This window comes from Podarcis vaucheri (genome assembly GCF_965113315.1).
Source record: "Podarcis vaucheri genome assembly, chromosome: 6".
Lineage (NCBI taxonomy): Eukaryota > Metazoa > Chordata > Lepidosauria > Squamata > Lacertidae > Podarcis > Podarcis vaucheri.
Genome location: NC_138764.1, coordinates 79585142 through 79605483, shown reverse-complemented (window position 1 = coordinate 79605483; position 20342 = coordinate 79585142). Strand labels below are relative to the sequence as shown.

Here is a 20342-nt window from a genome sequence, read left to right as displayed (position 1 = left end):
GGGTGGGGATCAGATCGGATGGGATCGGATGAGAGCGGACAGGCGGTCCGCTCTCATCCGATTCCCCATAGAGAGCAGCGGGGCTCTGACATCTCCCTCTCTGCACACAGTGGTGGTGTGCCTCGTGATTTTTTTCATGAAACAAGTGTGCCTTTGCCCAAAAAAGGTTGAAAAACACTGAACTAGAGGATAGTCCTTAAACATTGGCACTTTCCATTTTTAAAGTGATCTGCACTCTTGTTTTTGAATGGGGTTTGTGCATCTATCCAGAGCAGGAGGCAGGTTCCTACTCTCTCTTTCTCTATCTCTCTGTGTAGCAGCAACTTCAGTCTTGTCAGGGAAAATAAATATCACACTAGTAGCATAAGGGAAATCCATGTCTTTGAGGAGAGCTGTAAATGGGTCAGTGGCATGGATGAAGATAAAATGCATGCACATGCCTCAGGGGCGATAGATTTCTCTCTCGAGTGTGTGTGGCTTGTAAATTTTTATGGGCAATTTCTACTCTGTAATGCCAAGTGCCTTACATTTTATTATTGCAAGAGTTGGGTCAGGGGCATGCCTTAGTTCACATCTTTCCCTCTGCCCACCCCCAGCTCCCTGTTATGGAGAATGATTGTGATCATTTTTTCCCTGGGGGGAAAGGAATACATAACTAAGACAATACTGTAATCTTCCTCCTTTGTAAAAAACTTGTCTCTCTGGGTTGGAACATGATCACTGCAATTCCCAATCAAACCTTTTCTTGGGATTACGTATTCAGATATTTGGTTGTGGATATTTAGCTCTAAATGCACTTGGAACAGGATATACTTCCAACTGAGCAAGAATAAGAAAGATGAAAGGTAAACCCCGAGATTATTCCCTTCCCTTCATTAAAGAGAGAGAGAAAGTCAGAAAAGAATAGGTACTCTTTCTTAATATTTTCTACATTATTGGTGGCTTATTATTATTATTATTATTATTATTATTATTATTATTATTATTATTTTACCTAAGGGGAGAGGATTATTTGCATCCCTATCAGGGTGCTGGGTTGATGGAGAGGTTTAAATATCTCTGCTGAACCCAGTGCTACTGCCCACTTCACCTTTTATTGTCCCACTGCCAAAAGGGGTTTTGAGTGGAATTTAAATTAGCGCGGGGGGGCGGGGCATTATCTGACCCCTGAGCCTAGGGGTTGGCCACCCCTATTCTCTGCTCTGTATTGCTTCAAACAGAAGCCTGCCTTTGCAAAGGGAGAGACTTTATCTCACTAGAGATGGGCCACAAACTCTTTCCCCTCTCTTTTATTACCTCTTTCCAATCTATGCTAGCTGACACTCACTTTTTACCTGTTCTGTTTTGTTTTTTAAGCATTTGGCACTTAGCAATGTCTTACAAGGATAATCAACACACACACACACACACACACACACACACACACACACGGAAAACAAACAAGGGAAGAGAGACAGACCAGGTCTTAGACAGTCATAGCTCACAGTCAATCTCACATGTTTAAAACCCAATAACTGCATTTTGTTTTGCTTCTGAACTGTTGTCAGACCTGTTCTACCAAAGGTTAAGAGGGAGATGCAGCACTCTGTGCATCAGTGATCCTACTGAGACAATGATAAATACCGAACTATTGTAGTGGAAGCCCATTTTAATTCATACTTCATATTTCACCTTCACCTCTTGGGTAGTTCAGCATTCCTTCTAGTGCCGTGAACCTTATTTTCCTGCTGAACATCTGTTTGCAACATTTCTGGAAAAGGTGAAGGTCAAAATGCCTGTATAGTTTGAAATCTATTGCAGCCCACTAGGCAAAACAGTATACAAAGCATTGGCAATCCGAGGATTGCGCTGTGAAAATCTCCTTTTCTCTAAGCCTTGCCTTAATTTTCCCCACACCTGACACTAAATATAGTGTCAAGTTGAGGACAGGTGGGTCTGACTTGGCCAAAAAAGCCTAAGAAATTCTCATGGGGACTTGATCCACTGACTCTTAACAGGAGCAGTTATTTTCTATCCACTGTGGTGATTTCAAACTAGCCAGGCACAGTTCTGATATCAGAGAAAAATCACCTTGGGGAACAGGTTTCAGGAAGGTAAACCACAGGTAGAGGAGAGTTCTGCTATCCTCGCCCGCATGCGCTCTGTTTCTCATAAAACTAGACCCACATAGCTTCTTTGTCTGTGCTATCATGACCATTCTGTCCTCATATAATTTCTGTTTGTTTGCTTGCTTATAATCTACCCTTTTGTAAGAGTACAAGGTGGTGTGCACAAACATAAATTGCAACAATAAAAACATCAATTTTAAAAAAAACCTCCATGAACACTAGTTGGGTAAAAGAAAATGCACATTTCAAAGCACCTCTAAATAAGCGACATTTCTAAGTGACGTCTAAAAGAAGGCACTGATGCTTGCTGCCCCATCACAGGATCTCAGTGATCCTGGAGGAACATTAGGTTCAGGTGGTCCTTAGGTGCTTTAGGGCTTGTGAATGAATGCATGAACCTTGAACCTTGCCCAGTAGCAAATGGTGTGGACCATTGTATGCCGTCCATGATGGTTCGGGAATGGTTGTTGCTGGTGTACTAGCCAGAGCTGGTGGAATCCACTCCTAGCTACAGTGGTCGCTTGGTCCTCTAGAGATAGATTAATGATCACTCCTAGACCTGCTCCTTCAGAGGGAGTGCAACCCCATCCAGAACAGATGACTCATCCATGGCTGAGACTTTGGGACCAACCACTCATAAGTCCTTTGTCTTCCCAGGATTCAAGCTCTGCTAGTCCTATACATGCCTATAGTATTGGCTTATTTGCAAGTTCAGTCATCCTAGTGATAAAGGTATTTCAGTTATAATGTGATTATTTAGAAAAAGCTCCTCTTTTGTTCAGAGTCTGATTTTGCATTAACTAATGTCCCTTCGAGTCTGGCTTTAACGTTCAGCATTTCTCTGTTTCCTGGATTCCAGCTATCTTTTCTTCTTGGTATGGCAGAGAGTAGCAATTTATTAGCAGACCATGTGAAGTTGGTGGAAGAGAAGGGGGGTAGGAGGCCGCCTCTGTCTTCAGGATCTTTGAATAAACCAACAGTGCAGCAAGCCTGAAGAATAGAAACTGAGCCTGTCAGATCTCCTATAATTTGAGCCTGACTACAAGTCCTATGATTGAAGTCCTTTGTTGTTTTTTAGGTTTCCCAATTTGTACAGTACACTTAGTTTCACCTCCAAGGTGTTAGCGTGTCAGCAAGGGAAAGAAAAAGTGCAGCTACAAAGAAACTAATTTGACAGTCGCCCTGTCAGCCTGGGGGAACTCCCAGGAAGTCTGTGCTGAATGTACAGCTGTTGCAGGAGAGATGAAGAAACCCAAGGAGCCTGAACTCTGATCTGAGAAGACAGATTTACTTGTGTGCTTGATTTCCATTGGGGTACCTTTGCCGTGGTGAGATGTGTGCATGCTCAAGCAGGTGTTTTGCTTTGGTACATCCTGCCATTGTGGAGTATGATGCCATGCCCCCTCATGCTCGTTTCTTTTTCTTTTCTATTTTTTCACCTAGCCCATGTATTGCTTGGGAGCAATACCCTGGTTGAGGCATTCTTATCATCCAACAAGGGAGAGAGGGAGAATACAGTAGCTAGATCTGTTCCCTTCATTACATCCCTGTTCCTCGACCCCAGCGATCTTCCACATGTTGGAGGGCAAGCTCCTGTAACAGGGAACCCGATGTACTTGTGGAGGCTCCCCTGCATGATTGGGGTTTTGAATTGCCTGGGGAACTTCCATGGGTACAGCAAGTTCCCTACTGCAGATGCATGGATGCTGGTGGAGTGAGGTGATGGGGACATGTGAGGCTGCTAATGGGGACAAAGAGTGTGAATTGAACATTCCGTTCCACTATTTTAAGAAGAGATGGACAACACATTCTTATAGCTGCTGTGGAACTGCTATGCTGACAACAAAGGGTGTGTTATTCATTTATGTACCTTGCTCAGATTCTATTTAGGGAGCAGGGTTGGGAGGACCATCAATACAGTAGTAGTCAGGATTGTAACGGTATTAGCTCACTATAGCCAGTAACAGAAACTCTATGGTTGAGCTTCATTTTCTTGTAGAACCCCAGTAACCTGATGCAATACCATAGTTCCATCCCCCAGGATCTCATATCAAAGTCTTTCGTTGCTTATTTTTGTCCTTCATTTGCACACAAACTGAAATAGGTACCGCATACTGGAGGTTTGCAGCCAAATGACACAGTCAGAAATATTGCTGGACAGTTGAACTGATATTGCGTTGCACCCCTTCAGGCTGCTGGGAGTAATAGCATTTTTTAAAAACCCAAAACCCACAATCCCTTACATCAAAACTCCCTCTTAGTGGAAAATGGATCTGCCAGGTAGAAAGGTTCTGGCTTAGTTTTCTCTGATATGGTAGATTTCTACATGTCTCCCCCCACCTGCACTCCAAAATGATATACGTCCAAGAAAGGCTTTAGTGCATGTTTCTGAACATGTATTTCCTTTGCCGTGATCCCATGGCCCACTACATAGTGGGGGACTTGTAAGTATGAGGTTCAGATGGCTTCCTTGGATAGCAACCCATTAGTCGCTTATTTGATGCCCTCCCAGTCAGAGTACAGTCCTGCCACCATCATCTGACTTAGAGGTACTGCAATAATCTTATGCTCCATCTTCTCAGCCTTGCAGAAGTCAAAGACTACAAAGTGAAGTGAGGACTTTTAAACCATGCAGCCAGTTCCTTCATAGAGGTGGGGCTTATCACGGTTCAGTTCCTGCTGAGACAACATGCTCCCATAGCTACCTTATGAGGAGAGAGCTTCAGCTAGCTGGGCCCCCTTGGAGCTATCCAAGGTCCTGCTCTTGTCTGCCCCCTATTCCGACTAGTCTTTCACCTGCTGACTTCCTGGACACTGCCTGCTTCCTTGGTAAGTCTCAGGAACACATGGAACGGGGCATTCTCAAGCAAGAGAACATGCAAGAGATAAAATTTGCACTGTCTTCGTACTGTATTATTTCTACACCACTCTTAAACATGTGCAGTTATAAAAAAATTAGAGATCCTTTAATGCCAAAAAATTATTACACGTTCACTGAGCTATTAGTTGCAACAAATGTACATAATTGCTTGAATCTAAACCAGCCTTAACTTCGGTGTGAGAATATAGGGTGAAAAATCTCTGCTGTCTATATGACTTCATGTTTTCAGTCTTGATTTTGTTGCAGCTCCCTGATCTAAGGTACTATCTGGTTGATGATTATTCTAAGAAAGCATTTCAAGATCCGTGCAAGGAGTGGGGTGATACGCTTATCATTGTGCATGTGAATCCGTTATCTCTCTCAGGCTTCATTCTGCAGCTCAAGGACTGCTAGTATATTAATCTGTCTTATGACTATCATGTAGAGCTTGTGACTGTGTCTGTATATCAAACAGGAAAGAGATAAAGAAAAGGCCTGGCCTCTTTGGTGTACTTTTCCCTACGATTGTGTCTTTTTCATGCAAGCTGTTGCTAGTACACATACAGATTATGCATTTTTAATCTTGCAGAGAAATGATAGCTCTGGCCTGTCTGCAGGCTGTTGAATTTCCCGACAAGGTAGTTGGTAAGATGGTTGGACACACAACAGTTGCAAGTCTGAAGTTGGTGATGTGTCAAGTTTGTTGGGTTGGTTAAGAAGCCTCCCTATAAAAACAGTCTTAAAGGGACTCTACTTTTCAAGCCACTTTACACTTAAGTACAGATTCAACAGAGCTTCCTTGGTCTGTGGCCTCTAACCTTAAATACCAGAGTGAGATTGGAAAACCCTATTCGGATATGATTTTGATTTGGCCAGATGAAATTTCCACATGACTTTCAGATGCCCAGTGAATAGCCTGACCTATTAAACTTCTATGACACAACCAATGTCTTGTATTGAAATGTTCCATGTTTCCTGGAACTCTCATTCCCTTTCTCCCCAACTGACAGACAGACTTAAATATATACAAACTGGCACTAAATACATCTTATACAGGCCCTGTTTCCTTAGCTCTATTTGCAGGAGCCATTAGCATTTTCCCAGCACTTCCATCTGGTCTATTATTGCAGTGTTTCCCAACCGGGGGCCATATGGCCCCTTGTGGGCCCCCAAGATATTCCTAGGGGGCCACAGAGGGAAGTGAGAAGTGAAGAAAAAAGTTGGTTTTTTTTAAAAAAAATCCTGATTGGCTATCCGCTCGGCCAATCACAAGGGGGCAAGGGGGTAGCACATCAGGGCCTAGTGCTCCTTTTTGCCACGTGTGTTTTCTTGGAGCAGTCTTGGTTTGTTTCCAGTAGGAGAGGGTGATCTCTGAGGCTTCCATTTTGACCATTAGAGCCCACAATCCAGAACCCCCAGGTTAAGTAAATGTGGTGTTCGGGTGACAATGGGTAGGGCTGGATGAGCTGGAGCTGCTTGTTGCTTAAAATCTTACTGAGTTCAGTGGGTCTTACTCCCAGGTAAGGGTGTGGTCAAGGAAATAAGCAGCTATCTTAAGGCAGCCCTGTTTAGGAAAGTTTTTAATATTTAGTACTGTATTGTTTTTAAAACACTTGATTGGGAGCCGCCCAGAGTGGCTGGGGAAACTCAGCCAGATGGCTGATTTTTATTATTATTATTATTACTATTATTATATTTATCTTGACAGCAAGGGCTCCTCAAGATGACAATATCTTTTTGCATCGGGGGGCAGGGCACAGGAAGGAAACTAGGATGGGGGGAAAAGGTTGGGAAGCACTGTGTTACTGTACCAAACACTGGTTCAGGACAGCCACAAGACCATATGCCTCTCCCCCCCCCCAAGTATTGAATAAGAAGCCAACATCTCAGATTGTTGAGGAGCTATTATCTGTATTTCTGCACATGGCATTTTAATCTATACCTTTGCTTTGGGCTAATAAATGTCGCCAACTGGTTTGTCTCCCTTGCTAAACAAATGGTTTATGAAGCCATATGGTTTATGAAGCCATATGGTTTATGAAGCCATGGAATTCAGGTTCTGTCATGGTAGACCCAAAGCAGGGTGAACTTCTGGTTCTGGTAGGGCAACACAAAGGTTTTAGGAAAGTTTGTTTCAGTTAGTACCTTGGATAGTTCCACATGGACTTTGGCTGGAGACTCGTACAAGCACGTTAAAATGTTGCCTCAGCAACCAACAACCCCAAACTTAGACCTAAATAGGATTTCAGCTCAGTGGTTGGTTAACCCGGTCACTACTGTTACAAGCCTCTTCTGGTTAAAATAAAGGAGCCTTGTCTTTTTAAAGGGACTCTGAGTCCAAAAGGTGCAGAGGAGACGGTGGCTCCTGTGATGGAGTCCTCAAACTTGGGTGGCATTATGTAATCTCAGGCTGCAGAGGTGGTGGCAAAATGGGCTCCTGATATGTTGTATCTAGGGGACTCCGGTCATTTTTGGGTCAGAGTTGAGTGCAACTCCCTTTCCACTTCAACACCACCACCTCTTGGGTCCATGGCTGTATCCATGGAGTATGATTCTGGGGTCACAATGCCTATCTGTTTTGCGTTTGTATTTTGCCACTGGCTTTAACATGGCTAATAGCTGGTTAGTTTCTTCTAATGGAATATTCCAGGTTCACAAGGCATTCGGGGAAGATGTTGCTAATGTCAGCACAGTCAGATTGGAATGACATGGTTTTTGATCCACAACAGCATGGCTAAATTGGTTTTGGTCCTTAAAAAATATCTGTACTGTGTTTACCATTTTATCTGCCAAATATTTATACAGTGGTACCTTGGTTTACGAACTTAATCCTTTCCAGAAGTCTGTTTTTAAACCAAAACCGTTCTTAAAACTGAGGCGCGCTTTCCCTAACGAGGCCTCCCGCCACCGGTGCCCTTCCACTGTTCAGATTCTGTTCTTAGGCCGAGGTAAAGTTCTCAAACCAAGACACTATTTCCGGTTTTGTGGAGTTTGTAAACCAAATCATTCTTAAACCAGACTGTATTTAAACCGAGGTACCACTGTCGTGTGTATGTAGTCTTCACTTCATCTCCCCACACTCCTCATTTTTCATAAACATTGTGGATGCAAAATAGTTAAATGCTGTTTGAATTGTAGTAGTACTCCCTCCTCTGCAATCAGCTGGTACTTCTATTTTGTTTTCCTCATATTTTCACCAGATAATATTTGCATCACCTTAAGGAGTCCTCTGTTGTTTGTTTCTGATTTCTTTCTCTCCCTTTTCTTGAATTGTTTGCAGAGATTCCACTGCCTTCACTTTCGGTGTTTGACTTCTTGACTGTCTTGGGCTATTTCATTTGTTCTGCATGTTGCCAAGTCAAATAAATCCCCCCCACAACCATTCTAGATCATCATATGTCCTGAATCCCACAGTGTCTGGTCCCTTATCAGTGAATCTTCAATATCTCTAAAATTGCAACTGACTGATAGTGTCTTTAAGCTGATGCAGTTCTCAATCAATACTGTCTCCTGTTCCTTGATTTTGGATGGAAAAAGTATTTATCTCCTCTCTTCCATTATTTCTGGGTTGCCGTGAACGTCAAACAGACCATTATCACAGTCAGGCTACACTGAATGTGTGGGATGTCTGTACACAATATTCTACTTATCCTTCTCCAGTTTAATTTTCACTGCTTCCTCTTTATCTGCTTTTTCAATCTCCACATACAAATTAAATTCCTCTTTCTAATTCTTCCATGCCAAGACTACATTCTTGGATTGCAGGTTTAACATCCCTGGCAGCTCCAACTGTACCATTTTCCCCCTGTTCTTCCGCATCCTCTGCCTCTTCTACTGTAAAAATCAGTTTTGTGGGTTCATCATTCTGTGGTGGACTTAGTCACTAGTCCCACTATATTTGAAAAATTGGTGGAATGGCCCGAAATTCTTAAAATGCCACATGTGCTTTGCATTTTTCAAAGCAACTTGTAAGCTTTGCAGGTTCTACAGAACTTCTTCCACCTGTTGCCCCTCTTAAGCCAGACAAACTTCATGTCACTCTTAGCTGGTTAATCCCAGAAACCCAGATGATCCGGTAGAACTGCCCAGATACCCAAACTTGGGACTGTATTTTGGTTATTAGTTTCATTAATGCCATACTTCCCTTCCTCAAATCCGTGCACATGGACTTCCTCCCATGCTATCCTCATAACAACCTTGAGATGTAGGTCAGGTTCAGAGATAGTGACAGCCCAATAAAAAATAAAGGGGGAAATGGAGCCCAAATGCAGGTGTGTTTTCCTCCCAGCTCCATTCCCATAATGATTCAATTGTCATTTTGTTTGTGTAGGCAAATGACACAAGAACCTGCACAGCATTCAGGTGCCGTTTTATGCTTTGCTTGGTTTAATATGATTCTCATATTTATAGATGCGCTGTCTGCATCCTGGGACTTTGAGCTTTTCTGAAAATGTTCAGATTTTCAAAAGTGAAATAAATGTGGACTCTCTTAAAGCCTACTAAGTTTGTAATGCACATCATTGCTGCGTCGATTGCTGTATGCAACCAACTGAGTCAGAAAGACATCTTGCAGCCCTTACTGGAAATGCATCCTGCCTATAAGTAATCTTTGCCTGCTGGCATGGCATTTGAAAAAAAATAATTGAATTTGTAGGCTTCCAGCATCACATCTATTCCTCAGATACTTCTACAAAGGAGCCGACTTCTCCGGAACTGGCTGCTGAAGGGCAGTGTCAAAAATACTAACTGTTTGGGATGGCGAGAAGTTGCTGAGAAGTTGGCATTATTGCTGAGAAGTTGACATTATTGCCTAGAGGGAAAGATGAATGGCAGTGTGTTCCTTGTTTAATGAGTTAAAGGTTTGCTTAATAATTTGAGGGTGGAGAGGTGTAGCATAATGAAAGTTCTGGCTGCATACTCTAAACTTTTGTATGTAAAACATCCTGACTTCTTGGGCACAAAGCTATATTTTTATATTCAACTATGAAGGGAATGTAACTGTGAACTTGTCTATTGCTCGTGGGCAGGCAAGAGGAATTCACTTGAAAAACATGGTTACGGTTAATTAGAAAAAGTAAGAACGATCTTAGTTCTTTAAATCCCTCCATCACTGCTGATTCTTGTCCCCCGCCAAAGTCTTCAGTTCTAGCACATTCTAGATGCTACTTTTTGTGGTGTTTGTATTCTCCACAGTGGTTTCCTGATGAGAGCCCGCTCCTTACGATGTAGTTCCCTCCAGGACAAAATTAGATAAACTGGTGGTTAGGAGTAATACACACCTGTCAGGCAGGTATGTGTATATTAAATATTCATTTCAGAACTTCTCTGTTACTCACTTTGAGGATATTTCTTTCAAAGGAGGTGTAGCACACAGTTGTCATTTGAGTGTTGGGAAAAGGCTTTCAACTTCTTGGTCCAACGGATTCCGAGTATTAATTTGGCGTTTTTTAAAAGTCCGCTTATAGCTGCAGTTGATACGTATATATTTTTATTGATGAAGAACTGCTATATGCTGTTCCTCGGAGTTATATTTCCCTTTTCTTCTGAAGTGTGTAAAATCACTGATAAAGAGGTTTATGTAAAGGGTACTGTCAGTCATGTTCTCAGAGCCAAACTAGATGAGACATTGGAGAGCCTTAACCAGATATTCTGTCTGTCTTAATTTCTTTCAGAAGAGAGTGTGTGAACTGGATTGGAACCATGGTGTTGTGGGGAAAGCAAATTTAACTGTTTTCCTGATCTAATCTTCCACCTGCTATCTGCCTCTTCAATGAAAAAAATATAGATGCATGTTTTCCAAATGGACAAAAATCGGTGGGCGGGTGGGGCTGCTAGATCAGGAGAGCAATGCAGGGGAAAACATTTTACTTTCCCCACTCATGGCTCTATGGGTGCCCTTCCCTCTCCCCACAGCACCTTTAAAATAAATTAGTGCTCTGATGACAGACCTCCAACTCATCCTGTCAAATTTGATGTAGGAGTAGGAAAGGGCAGAGAGTTCCTGTTAACTACCAGCACCACTCTCTGCCTGTGCATGAGAAAATAATTGAGGTGGAGGCAAAATCCTTCACCTACCCTAGACTCTAGGCTCAATAGCTAGAACTCCCTGCTATCCTGTCTTTAATTCCAGACAACTTATTTTCTTCCTTGGAAAGTCTGTGGTCCCTCATTGAGTTACAGTGGTACTCTGGTTGTGAACTTAATTCATTCCAGAGGTCCGTTCTTAACTTGAAACCGTTCTTAACCTGAGGTACCACTTTAGCTAATGGGCCTCCTGCTGCTGCACACGATTTCTGTTCTCATCCTGAGATAAAGTTCTTAACCTAAGGTACTAATTCTGGGTTAGCAGAGTCTGTAACCCGAAGTGTTTGTAACCCTAGGTACCACTGTATATGAAGCAAATGGCAAAACCTTTGCAGTGTAGACAAAGTGTGCATCTTCCCTCTGTGGGAATGTTCAGGGAGGCAGGAGAGGATATATTGTTTAATAATATCCTTTCTAACTTGCGTTAGCAAGTCCCTTTACTTAGCAGAGTACATTCCCCTTTTAAACACACAGCGGTTAGTTTGTTGCAAGCTTGTTTAAGCTTCTCAGTATAGGATTTCTGGTAATCCCCTTATCCCCCCCTTGAAAAGAATAGACACAACACAATAATCTTGTGTAAAATGTATAAAAGAAGTTTACTCACACATGCAGTTCACAGATGGATCCCTGAAGGCAGATTAGGTTACAAAGTATATACATGTGGAACTACCCATAAGGGAGTTAGTGACAGTGACTGCAGACTGGCAGTCACTGCTGCTCACATGTCGAAAGCAAGATGGAGAAGCGAGTGTGTGTGCTGCTTGTCTTGCCCTTTCGTTACCTGGGCAGGTAAGGTCACGCCCACCTCTAGTCACATGCAGAGGAAGTTTGTCCCAGCTCAGGAGGAAACAGGAAGTTCCGACTGGCTGGAGCAAACATCCCCTTACATGTCCACTCTGGGAATGTTGTATTTGACTGCTATCTATGTGTCACATCTCACACCCTCACCATCATCAGTATCTGGGGTGGTGGGGCAAGTATTGCTTCCTTCTCCCTGGTTTCATTGTTTGACGGTTTGCAACCTCTTTCCTTGATTTCATAGAAGTCAGTGGAAGATGTTCACATTTTGTTGTTTTTTTGACAAGCTACAAAGGGTTTGTGATGAGGAACTACAATTCCTCCAGTGAGGACTGTGACTGTGAGACGTCACCGCAGAACTCCTTAACCCTGTGAGTTCTGAAACCAATAACAAGGACTGTGCTTTGACTCCATACAAATCAAGGTTCTGATGTGGCACTACAGATCCTCCACTGGGGGCTGCGTCATGACATTTATTATATTTAAGAAGAAGTATAGACAGTCATGCTGATGACCCTGTCCCTCATGAATGTGTAATTATTTGCTTCTTAATTTCCTGTTTTGCTGGGTCCTTGATAAGGCAGAAGTGCTGGTAGACACCAACCTCATTATTACGAGAAATTCTAACCCTCCATTTAAGACTGTCTTAATCAGCTGAAAACTTTCCTTAGTTCCGCTTCATACTGCTTTTCATTTAGACTGTGGGCATGCAAGGACATTCTCAAATACAGAGGGACTACATATCAAGACTTCACTTTAAAACTCTAGCAGCAGCCACTCTAACCACTTAAACTGTTTGAACAGCTAAATACAAAAGCATAGTGGTTTCCATAGTCCTTATTATTCATTTCTTTTCAGACCCTACGTCGCTTAGCACACACGCGTGGACATAACACACACCTATTTTACAATTATGTGACATGTTAGTGATGAATATGACTCAAGTCATATTTAAATGGTTTTTGGTGCTCCCTCTTCAGAATTTAAGCTCTTGCTTTGTGCTTGCAGGATGCTAAAATCTGGAACCCCGTTCTGCTTGAAGTTCCTAGCTGATAGTCTCTAAAGACATTTCTCTGTAGTTCTTTTTGTTAGGATCCCAACTTTGGGCTTATTCAGACTGCCTTTTGTGGCATTTTTCTAGGCAAAGATCCAGGCTTTAAAACTCTGTGTCCAGGCAATGTTGGCACCTGTGGGTGCAATGATGACCTTGAAGGTTTCATGGTGCCCAAGACATTTCAAAGTCGCTCAATGCTTCCTTGGTTATGGTGATGGTGGTGATTACCCTTTTCTCCCTTGGATAACATAAAGAGCTGGAATAGGGAGTTGGAAGAATAATAGTCTTTCCCACTTCCTCTTTTAGTTTGATGTGCTTTTCTAGACTCAGATTAATTTTGCTGGATCCAGCGCTTAGAAAACCAAAAACTGTGTTCACATATTTTCTTTCCTCCTCTGCGTTGGAGGGTGGGTTGAACTGGGGGAGTACAAAGAGCAGTGACCAAATGGTGTGGTGCCCACAGCACTCACTCAAAAATGCAGATGTGTTCATTGGCCTTCAAAGGCTGGTGATGCCAGGATTTAAGGCAATAAAATACCCTAAGAACTGAGGCTAAAAAAATAGCAGGGATGTAACCCAAACCCAAAATTAATTGTGTTGCCATGGTGAGCATGCCCTATCTTTATCTTATCTTGTGCTTCTCTGCTGAATTTTGCATAGAACCACAGAATCTGTGTACTCCAAATGCCTGGGGGGGTCATACCAATTCACTCTTGGTGACTTTTTTTTTTTTACCAATATCTGGAGCGACTTGAGGAATGAGGGGAAGATGTGTGATTTTCAATGCTGATAAGAGAGCTTTCTATAGGGAAGCTAGAGCTGCTTCTGCACAACATCTCTTCTCTGGCTGTTTTGTGTGTCCTTTTTGCACTTTTGGCTGAACAATTCTGGTGGCCAATCAACACTTCTGGCCCACATTGCTCAAAGGAGCCAGAATACATCCAAGGCAATCACTTGAGCAATGGAGTCCTCCTTGGTTTAGATGCACGAGTTAACACTGCAGCTGTTTCTTCTGCTTCCTTCATATTGGAAAAATAAGTGAGAGTGCAGGTACATGTGATTGTGCAGAGAGGAGAATAACCCATTCAGTAGCAGTGGGGAATGAATAGGAATGTTGCAGAAATTGGAATCTAAAATGAAGAGCAGGGCTTTAGCTTTGCAGGCACACTTCTGTTCTTTTTGCCTGCTAACTACCTTGGACTTATGCTATGTGTGTGTCCCCATGCCTGCTTCGTTCAGTTCTGTCTATGCATCTCATTCCTCATTTTCTATCCTTTCCTGCTGCTTTTACTCTGCCTTGGGCTACTGCTCTGGCCATGTACTTCCAGTTTCCCTTAGAATAGAACCTGCTGTTTTTGTCCTCTCAAATAAGCAGCAGCAAACTGTGTGATGATGGTCTGAGATGCAAGGGCACGAAGGAGGATAAGGTGCTAATAAATTGCAGCCGTATTTGAGTACATGACTGCCTGGAGACAGGCTGCATGTTTGTCCTTCTAACCTGAATTTCATTCTCCCTGAGGCACTTTAATCTCCTCCTTGCCCTCTAGATATACCAGCCTGATGCCCATGGAGGCTGGCGCACTGAGGTTATTTTTTTAGCTAATAGCAAAAAATGCAACTCCTTAGCATTATAGATGTTCATTATCTGTCTTCCTCTGTGTGTAATGACTACAGACTTCATAGAAGGTGCAGATGTTTCTGCAGCTGGCCAACTCCTGCAAGTAATGATCCCCACGTGGCCTACTTGTGTGACTGTTGAAAGCACAAAATTTTGCAGTTGTGGCTTTTCAAAATCCCCCCTCTTGTTCGTAGAAGGGAAGGGTTAATCTTTGCATGAGTTCACTCTTCTGCCATTACACTGCTGATATAAACAGAACATACATGAGTAGTTACTCACTCTTGGCTGCAGTACCATTTCTTCCTGGTCTTATGGTGCACTTCCACATAGTATCAGCATTACTATGCATACACCATCAGAAAGGCACATCACTAAAACCTGTAGAAAGCATGCATGTTGGACTTTTTTCATTTATGCATCAAGCAAAATTCTGCATATGGCATGAAGGAATGTGCACAGACAGGCTACCTTATCTCTCCACAGCTGAAGCGCTGGTGCTTCTTTTCACTGTTGTACGTGTTGGAGATAAGAGTTGGTAAGTCTCTTCACACATAATGAATTTCTTGAGTTACGGTCAGAAGCAACCAGGGCTCTTACAGTTCCCAGGATTTTCTGAGGGGCTAGGAAAAAGAATGTGTTTTAAATGTAATATGTGCATGCAATCTGTTTCTCTTTTTTGTCTTTTTCCTCTTCTCTGTTTAGCACACCTTTAGCAATTTTTTCCATAAAAAAAAGAAAAGAAAAGAAATTGTGTGTATCAGAGAGCAGAGATTTCTCCTCATCCTTCCCCATTAACTGAGAAACATTGCTGTGGCATCCTTTTTGTTAGCTGTGCCTCAAACTGAAGTTCTATACAGAGAAAGGGACATGAAATCTAGATATTAGGAAAAGTAGCACTGTTTGGCTGTCCATTTTTATCGGGTCCCAGTGCTAAAGAAATGCTACACCTCACAATCTTCAGTGAATTTTAATTGAACTCCGCACCCCTATGAAGGAGGGGAAATGCCATTTTGATTCATAATCGAGGAACACAGCTGTAGAAAAATAACAATTTGTAGCAGAATGTTTCAAGCCTGAGCCAGTGGGGCCACGCCCCTCATCCTTTTTAAATATCCACAGCAAGTTTGCATTTTGTTGTTTTTTTTCAAATTTTGATAATATTTATTGCTTTTACAACAATTTAAACACTACAAAAAACAACAAAGAAACAACAATACATTACAATACAAAGACACTACCTTACACTAAAACATTCAACTAATAAGACAAAATAAAAACAATTTAAAAACACATCAACAAAGAAAAGAAAAGAAAAAAGAAAAAAATAAATACATTTCAATGTCTTGTCTTTCTTTCACAGAGAATATCCCTTTTTGTATTCCACTTCTATTAATTATTTCAGCAATTCCTTTCCATCTTTCCCTGTTTCCTATCCTATAATTATCTTAACACATTTCAACCTTATTTTTCTTTTAATACTCTATTAATCTATTTGTACTTAATTCCTTATAACCTTTCTACTAAAGCCATATCACTTCATTCCAACATTCTTCTAGCATTCCTTAATTTTACAATATTTCTGTAAATAGTCTTTAAACTTTTTCCAGTCTTCTTCCACCGACTCTTCTCCCTGGTCTCGGATTCTGCCAGTCATTTCCGCCAATTCCATGTAGTCCATCAACTTCATCTGCCATTCTTCCCTGGTGGGTAAATCTTGTGTCTTCCAATACTTCGTGATGAGTATTCTTGCTGCTGTTGTTGCATACATTAAAAAGTTCTATCCTTCTTTAGCACCAATTGGCCGACCATGCCCAGGAGAAAGGCCTCTGGTTTCTTAAGGAAGGTATATTTAAATACCTTTTTCATTTCATTATAAATCATCTCCCAGAATGTCTTAATCCTTGGGCACATCCACCAAACGTGAAAGAATGTACCTTCAGTCTCATTACATTTCCAACATTTATTATCGGGCAAATGGTAAATTTTTTCAAGCTTAACTGGTGTCATGTACCACCTATAAATCATTTTCATTAAATTTTCTCTTAGGGCATTACATGCTGTAAATTTCATACCTGTGGTCCATAACCATTCCCAGTCAGCAGCAAGTTTGCATTTTGGTCTGCAGACCGGAGGGCCAATTCACCCAAACAGTTGTTGCTCCTGCATACCTAAAATAGCTCCTAGTAGCAATGAATGAATCTTTCCCCATAATGTCTAGCTATATATACATTATTTACACAATGGGCCCCATGTGATTGGCTAATTCTGGGCTGCTCCTGCAGGCCAATCAGGTTGCAGATTCACCTCCTCCAGAAGCCTGATTGGCTGCTCCTGTAGGCCAAACAGGTTGCTGATTTGCTTCATCCAGGAGCCTGAGTGACTGCTCCTGCAGGCCAATCAGGTCGCTGATTCACTTCCACCTGGAGCTGGATTGGGTGGCTCCTGTGGACCAATCAGACTGCTGCATTCTGAATCCTACTGTTCTAGGATTCAGCTCAGTACATAACAATACCCAACTTTCCTTGAGGATGTTCTTGTATGGTGCTCACCCAGTTCACTTTGGTTATTTAAGAGATGAGTAATATTACCCAACACTGGGAAAACAGCGCAGAGCTAATTTGGTAGTCCATGTGATTTTTGGTAGTTCATGTTCATACTGAACCAAGATTATCTACTCTATTCCCCTACTCTTTCCTTTCAGAATATTTAGAACTAGATCAGGAAATGGGGAACTAGCTGGAAAAGCACAGCTGAGGCAAGAAGCCATGACTGCTGCCTATGGAATGCACAAAGCCTGTATAAAACTACATGTGGAATCCCACCATCTTGCCTTAATTTGGTGGGTATCCGGGCCTCCTTTGTGTTCAGGCCCTTCCATAAGTGGCTTGCCCCACACCTTTATAAAACTTCTTAGAACTTAAAAAAAAGAGAAAGGTTGCTTTTGTGCATTCTGTATTTCCTCACCTCTTGTTAAAATGCTGTTCAATTGGGTTTGTAAAGTGACTTCATTGCCTTTTGTTGTGTTACATAAGCAGTCACGATTGTCTGGGGTGCCAGTTTGTGAAGATGCTGTTTGCATGAAATGACAGTAAGCAGACTATAACTACTTGTTGATGTGTTTTTAAGAGACCTGTGCCAGAAATAGAGTGGCCATGTGCCCTCTTCTAGAGGACTGTCTTCTGTTTGAAGGGCAGTCAGAGCTATTTTAAGGCAAAATTGGCCCTGCCAATGTAGGCTGCCATATGTACAGATTTCCCCGGACATTTGGCCAATTCCCACCTGGATGCTGCTGACCAATGCGGTTTTCCAGATATGTCCAGGAAATGGACGTATTGCAACCCTACCTTTACATTAAGGAGTCCTTTGTTTGAAGAGCTGTTGGGTCCAAGCCCAGTTTAAAGATAAAGAACCACCAGATGGGAGGGCAGGAGAGGCCTTGAAGTTGTCCACCAGCTGTTCACACCTGAACAGCTGACTTAGCAGGCAGGTAGGTCACCTGACTAACCTTCCCTGCTGTGGAGAAATGTATTTCTGTTGAAATTATCCATCTCCTTTCTAAATTTGCATAGATACATATCAATTAGAATGTGCAATTTTTATGCAAATTTGTGCCCTTGTCCTTTTTCTTTTTTTTAGGAATGCTCTTTGTCTCTCTCTTTTTGATCATGAATAAGTGGCTTCCCTAGTCAGAAAAACCCCCTGTGTAGGGCTGTTAGAATAAGATAGTGAAATAAGACTGTTTAAATAACCCTGATAGTTCTTGTAGCTGAGCGCATACTCACTGGTCCTGTGATCTCACACAAACAGGTTGTTGTTGTTGGTATCCCAGACAAGTAGGAGTGAATAGAGAGGGTCAACTCAAAACTTAAGTGGTCTATTAAAACTGCCAAGGATTTGCATCAGATCCTCCAGGAACTTTCATTTGCAAACAATCTCTTGGTCTAAAAATATTAATTAATTAGTTTGTTTGGCAGGCTCTCATGTGGGCAAGACTACATGAGTCCACAAGACTACATGAGTCTACAAGACTACAAGACTAAGCTTCAAGACTAGTTCAGGAAAACCCAACATACAGTGGTACCTTGGGTTACATACGCTTCAGGTTACATACGCTTCAGGTTACAGACTCCGCTAACCCAGAAATAGTGCTTCAGGTTAAGAACTTTGCTTCAGGATGAGAACAGAAATCGTGCTCCGGTGGTGCGGCAGCAGCAGGAGGAGGCCCCATTAGCTAAAATGGTGCTTCAGGTTAAGAACAGTTTCAGGTTAAGAACGGACCTCTGGAATGAATTAAGTACTTAACCTGAGGTACCACTGTAATTTCCTTCCCACCTTCAATTTGGGATGCGAAAAAGCCCCACCCCTCTGCAAAGGATTATATATTAATCATGGAATTTGGATGAAAAGGAGAAGAAGGAGTAGAGAAAGGAAGGGACTGCTGTAATCCTATTATGGATTCAGTGCCGCTTATTCTGCACAAGATCATTTTGCTGCTGCTAATAAGGGACCGTTGTGTGAGTTGCCAAGGTAACCAAGGCTTTGGGTCTATTAGGAATCACTACTGGCTTTGCAGTTTATCTCCCCCCCTTCTCTCTCTCTCTCTCTCTCCCCCTCCCTCCCTCTCTCTTAAAAATGAATTAACCCCCCTCTGCTCTGTTTTTGCCAGCATGTGGCGTTAAGTAATGGAATGATCCCAGTTATTGTCACCAGCAGACAATGCGAGTTTTGTAATGATGTGTCCATGACTTGCACGTCCAAAGCATCTTTCAGCCATGGACCTCTAAAGAGGACTAATGCTTCCTTTTGTCACCCTGTTTAGCCGTATCATATATTTCCATTACTTTCACACCAGTGCTCAACAGCCAGTAGTCACAAAAGTTGCTCAAGCAAGCAGTTGACGGGAGAGCAAACTGCAGCACTGGCTTTTTATTTGGGATTTTAGAAAGTGAAGCTATCATGCACAACCCAAAAAGCATTTTTGAGGCCTTTGGTGCTTTTCCTTAGCCGCTTATGAGTCGAGATTGTTTTTTAAAGTTGTGTGTACCATGTAGGCCAGGCACCCCCAAATTCGGCCCTCCAGATGTTTTGGGACTACAATTCCCATCATCCCTGTTAGCTAGGGATGGTAGGAGTTGTAGTCACAAAACATCTGGGGGGCTGAGTTTGGGGATGCCTGATGTAGACATAGGTGACTAGCCTTTCGCTTGCCCCAAAATCATTTGTAGCCTTCCAGAGTTCAAAGTGAATGCTTGGAAAGTGGGGTGTGTGTGTGTGTGTGTGTGTGTGTGTGTGTGTGTGTATTCACTGCAGATGTTCAGCTTCATGCTCAGGCATCACCTAGAGATTGAGAATCCTAGTAGGTTGCCCATCAGCTGGCAAGTGAGTCACAGTGCCCTTTCCTGTTGCAGAATCATGATTCCCTGGCAGGAAATAAAAATGTTCAAGACCCTGCAGTCTTGATTGGGGCCCTCTGCTGGTTGCTACCCTAGCTGCCTTTCCCAATGTGATTTTCATTTCTCTTTAGGATAAGAGATCAGAGTAGCAGCGGGAGAAAGGCTAGGCATGTGAGCAGAATTGAGGCAAGGAGCTTACATCATAAAAATATTGACCTAGTGTCTGGCAGGTGAGCAAAAAGCAAATTCTATGTTAGGGATCATTAGGAAAGGGGTTGAAAATACAGCTGCCAGTATAATAATGTCTGCCGTGGCCCCAGCGGTCAGCCAGGTTGGGTGCTGGCTAAGGGTTCAAGCCCTTACTGGCCTGACCTGCTGCCTATTTGCTCACAGAGTCGTTCTTTATTATCCAGCTGAAGCATCATCC

General features: G+C 42.4%; 2 protein-coding genes across 15 annotated transcripts in view; both read left to right on the top strand.

The window, feature by feature from the left end:
* The window catches only part of LOC309534148 (uncharacterized protein), a 344509-nt gene extending 325706 nt beyond the window's left edge, over positions 1 to 18803 (top strand). For 3 of the 6 annotated variants that reach the window (XR_014220595.1, XR_014220596.1, XR_014220597.1), the window contains one exon: positions 18625 to 18801. The gene's annotated coding sequence lies outside the window, so the exon portion shown is untranslated. Of the gene's footprint in view, positions 1 to 18624 lie in introns of all 6 variants that reach the window. The other 3 variants (XR_014220593.1, XR_014220594.1, XR_014220592.1) reach the window with 2 other exon arrangements.
* EPB41L1 (erythrocyte membrane protein band 4.1 like 1) overlaps positions 1 to 20342 on the top strand; it is a 170942-nt gene that overhangs the window by 25380 nt on the left and 125220 nt on the right. The window lies entirely within an intron of this gene.